The 5,243-nt window shown below is 37.7% G+C and overlaps 1 long non-coding RNA gene across 1 annotated transcript; it reads left to right on the top strand.

The window, feature by feature from the left end:
* Positions 1-2,368: 2,368 nt before the first annotated feature.
* Positions 2,369-4,399, top strand: LOC115292963. The gene is made up of 3 exons (XR_003909267.1): positions 2,369-2,438; positions 3,563-3,698; positions 4,294-4,399. It is a non-coding gene; the product is annotated as an uncharacterized LOC115292963 (long non-coding RNA).
* The last annotated feature ends 844 nt before the right edge of the window (positions 4,400-5,243 follow it).

Raw genomic sequence — 5,243 nt, 5'->3', positions numbered from 1 at the left:
AATAGGGGAATTTTCTGGAATTGAAAGGCTCAGTAGTTAGTTGAATATTGCTTTCAGCTCAAGAGAAAGACACTTTCTCCCCTTTGATGCTTTTTTGCCCCCTGGGGTTCCCTCTGGCCATTGGAGAGGCAAAATCATGAGGGTCAAGATTAGGATACGGATCTGTCATAAATCTAACAAGGGTTTTTTTTCTTTTTATTATTGGTGGTGGTTTTTCATTTGTTTTTGGTTTTCTCTCTGTTGTAGACTAAAGACCAAATATTTTTATTGTAGCTTGCAAGTGATTTGGTCCATTTCGTGGGAGCTGAGGGTTCCACAGGAGAGTTTGTGGCCACAGCCACAGGAAGACTGATATTTTGCCACAGTAGGACTTCTATTCAAATTTTCCTTGAGAATCTGGCAGTAGAAAGGTAACTGCTAAGCACTGGAAATCTGGAATGCCAAACATCAAGTTTCCTTAGAAACTTGAACAGCACTAATTTTCCCCACCTTGACATAAATGGAAATAATGAAAAAACATATTACCATAAACTATACTAGGCATATGCTTGATTATTTGTAGTTAGCCTATATCAGTGATATGATAAGGCATTTGGTTTTAAACACATGTAAATGCATATAAGAATTTAGTTATAATTTATGATGAAATGTATTAGGGAAGAGAGAAAAGACATCGGCCTTGTTCTTTACACATTTACAACCCAGTGATAGACATAACTGAATGTAAAAATAGAAGAAGTCTGAGAAGTTAGAGCTGGAAACATCCTTAAGTTGGCAAATTTTAATTTATCCATTTAATCGTTAATCATGTATTTCAGTGCCTTCTATTTCAAAGCACTGCATTGATCCTATGGATGATGACAAGATATACCACACCTGATTCAAGGAATTACTTAGCTATGAAGAGAATAAAATATTTATATAAATAACAAGACTACCTAGGGGAAATACAGATCAAAGGCTCTGGAAAGAAGAAAGAATCTGAAGTAAACCTTGAAAGCAGGGTCAGATAGAAAAGGGGCATTTAGTTAAAAAGAATATATATAGAACTTATTTGTAAATGAATAACATTAGAGAGTGTCAGGAAATTTTGATATTTAGAAAGTTCTGTTTGGTTCTGTGTGGTAGGCAGAATTCTAAGGTGATCATCAAGATTCCTGCTCCCTGTGCTCAAGTTCTATATGATCCTCTCTCTTTAATATGGATAGAGTCTGTAAATATTGTAGGTTGTATCCTGTGATTAGGTTATATTAGGTCATATGAAAAAGAAGGGATTTTTGCAGATGTAATTAAGGTCCCTAATTAGTTCACTTTGAGTTAAAAGTCCAAAGAGAGCTTGTGCTGGGTGGGTCTGACCTAATCAGAGAGTGCTTTGAAGAAGGTCCAGTAGTCAAAAACTCAAAGTAGTACAGAAGTGCTGATGCTGAAGAAGCGCGCCATCGTGAGCTTTACAACCGCAGGGAAATTCTGCCAGCTGCCAACGGAGCTTGGAGGAGGAGCTATACCTCTGGCTGATCCCTCAACTGCAATCTGTGAGACCCTGGGGAGAGGGCCAGTGAAGCCCTTCCCAGACTCCTGACCCTCAGAAACTTGAGACCATAAACAAATGTTACTGCAATCTGCTAATTTGTATTAAATTGTAACACAGCACAAAACACCTCAATATTCTCCAATACAGATTATATCATGACCTTCAAACTGAAGTACATGTATTCCTCGAGTAGACGAAGGCTTTCCAGGAATTCAGAGGCACAGACAGTTTCAATAGAATCAAGTCCCCAGACCCCTGTCATCTACATATCTTTCTCCAAACTGATTTGTCTGAAAAGGAGCTGCTTTTCCTTTCTCACCCCATCTTTAACCATCACCTTTCTTCTGTTTTGACAAAGAAAGGTCAGCTGTCACCCATCTCGAATCTTACTCTGGTATATTGGCCCTGGTTGTAAGTACTATGAGGTGCCAAACAGAAAACAAAACAAATGCTTGAAATAATAGGGTTTGCAAAGACTCCTGCCATCAAGCAGGAGGGCCTGTGGAAGGGCTCTATATCTTTCTCTGTCTTACATTTGTTAAGGTTGAGGCAGAGCTTGGCATTAGAAACAGGATATTGTGGCCCAGGGTCAAGACGATAGGAATTCATAAATATTGTAGGATTGGCTAGCAGAATTGATGATGGTACATTATGTTTAGCAAACTATCTTCATCTATTTCCTAAATGTTGTCAAGGACTACATTTCTCCTGAAGATCAGTCCTGGTGGCAAGAAGTACTAAAGATTGTGCCATCTTTTTTCATTCAAGCAACAAACTCATGATAGTGATCAATATATCTGTCTACTCTGGAATTAGAATAATCAAGATTTGTAAAAGGCCTGCTGGTGAATGCTGATCTCTTCAGAGTGCCCTCTGCATGGCCACCAATCTCAGTCTTGAGAGCGTGGTGAGTACTTACACGTGCCTGTTAGTCTGCTGCTCCTCAGGGGCATGTTTTTGGATGACTTCAAGGAAAGGGAGAAAATGAAATGTCACTTCCTACAGATTATTACATATTCGAGAAAAAAGAATGCATATGGCAGGCAAATTAGTATTTTGTATTTCACTGAAAAGTTATTCAGATTCATAGAAGAGTGGTGCATCTACTTTCCCCCAAAATATTAGAATTTTGTAACTTTAATACTTAATGTTTCGTCCCTTATGGTCACAGAAAAAACTATCTAGATATCTAGATAGATGGACAGTTGTTGCAGGGATATATAATCAGATGATCAGTAAAAGATTTTCGAGCATAAAACTACATTAGAATACAATTCTGGGGAAGAAGCATAGAAATACAAGTTCAAGCACAAAAGTGAATGATATAAAAATTCTGACGGTTGGGGCACAGAGCCTGCTTTGGATCCTCTGTCTCTTTCTCTCTCTTTGCCCCTCCCCTACTCATGCTTGCTCACTCTCTCTCTCAAAAATAAATAAAACATTTAAAAAATCTGTTAAAGAAGATCATATTTAAGAGTATTTTAAATAGGTTTTGGTGGTTATCAAGTTACTATATTATTTAGATTTCATTGGATACATATAAAGTAATATAATAATAATTATACTGTATAACATAAATGTTATTACAATGTTTATTAAAGACATAAATACTTAGAATCACATTTTATAGGTACACTGACAATAGCATTTTTTCAATACAAGCTTAAAAGTCTATGAGAAGATGTGTGATTTTGCAACATTGTTTGAGATTTGTGAACAAAGACTTTCAAGACCAAAGGCGAGAGGCGCGATGTTGGGAAGGTATTCTAGTACTTAATTAAATCGATGGGATAAAGCAAATAAATTTTATTTGGTAAGAAACAGGGGGCCAGTAACATGAGAAACAATGATTGTTTTATATAGGGCATCCTGGCTCTCTCAGAGGTGTCATGTGCTCAGCAAGACCCTCTGATCAGAGCTGCGCTTCAGGATCGTCCAGCTGATATGCAAACCAAACTTCAGAATCCAAGCAAAGGTTTGCTTATCTCAGCAAAGCTAATAAGTTTCTGAATCACTTTCTGTCAACTGTAGGTTCGATTAAACCTATGAGTGGGTCCAACCTTTCTGAGCAAGACTGAAGGCAATTCCAAGCCTACTTCCCTGGGAAGCCAGAGGAGGCAGTGAGCACCTGTTTACCCCAGCTGTGAATTCCTGGGCACCGCAGCAAGTAAGTCATATATAGAGGCCAGACATGTTAGATAAGCAGCTGATACTTCTGCTGTACTGACTTGAGCATAGGCAGTTAAAACAACAACAACAACAACGACAATGACAACAGCAAAACCCAAGAGAGCCGTAGTACTTAGAACTGAATACTTCTATTAACCTTTATATATAGACATCAAATTCTGACCCTTCATGATTCATTCTTCGTGGCACAAACCCCTACCACACTTTTCCCAAGATCTCTCATCAAGGAGTTTACTAGGCCAAGCATTTTGCTGTCTTGTATTGTTTATTCTATTTACATGTGTTTTTTCCCATTATAATATCACAAATATACTGCCATCATAATGGATAAGGACTCCTATGTTACATCTTGGGAGGGTAACATGAGCAGGTCACCCCCAGTTGGACTTTCTGCTTCATTAGATACAAGCTGTGCTTAACTCACCCCACCGTTGACGATTACAAACATTCTGTGATGTAACTTTCCTTATTCTGATGATCTCTTCTATGGTCTTATTAATTTTCCATGTAACCTAGAATTCACCCTTTATGAAATCTATATTGGCTAAGCCCCTCCCTCCTTTATCCACCAGTGAATTCATCTTCTGATGCCTGATAAATGATTTATTAGAGTGTGACCTACTCGTCTCATCACTTTAAGGAGAGCTGGCCCAGGAGGCAGAGGAGATTTGGAAAGGCCTGTCAGTGAAGGCAAGTAGAATGTGAGTTTTTCCATCAAAATGAGATAAATGAGTACAGTTTCCTTGGGTGACATTAAGGGTATGTTGCTACTCCCTGAAGACCTAGAACCTAAGCATGTATCTAGAGATTGTAAAAATAACCTGAGATTTTGAAGGGAAAAAAGTGCTATTTTGATATGCAGTGGTATCCTCCTCCCCAAATTCTATTTATGCTTTCATATTATAAAAGGGTAAAACGGGACTTCAAATTTGGGCAAAAGAGCTTCTTCCACTTATGTAGGGCAGGGCCATTTCCTATCCTGGGTACTTTATCATCTGACAAACTGGTTGTTCTCTGGCAGGCCCTCATTTGTTTCCTCATTTAACATGAGTCTAATCAAATATTGGTGTGTATCTATAAAAAGATCTCATCAAAGGTTTGTAACTTGGTCACATTCAGCTTAATAAAACAGAATTCTGTTAGCATAATTGGTCTGTTTCCTCACAATTAGATAGTCTTCCAGAAATTTTCAGTGTCATTTGTTGTTCATCTTTCTATTTAAAGATGCATTGATTGTCTTGTTTGGAGCTGTTTGCCTAGATTTCTAGAAAACAAAGTGAAAGAATCAGGTTATTATCATCACAATTGATGAATCACTATTGTTGCGAGTGCTGTTTTCTGACATCAGGATCTCAAAGGGGCCTAAAAGATATAACTATACTGTACAAATATGGGTGCGATTTTTCACACTGAGTCTGTCAACAATAGCATAAGAAGTAAATGCAACTTTTAGCAGAATGTTTTTTATGTAGATCCATATTTATATAACCTGTATTGTTCCTTGATGATACTAAATAATAGA

This window comes from Suricata suricatta, chromosome 5, assembly GCF_006229205.1.
Source record: "Suricata suricatta isolate VVHF042 chromosome 5, meerkat_22Aug2017_6uvM2_HiC, whole genome shotgun sequence".
NCBI classification, from domain to species: domain Eukaryota; kingdom Metazoa; phylum Chordata; class Mammalia; order Carnivora; family Herpestidae; genus Suricata; species Suricata suricatta.
This window is presented reverse-complemented; position numbering and strand designations above follow the sequence as displayed.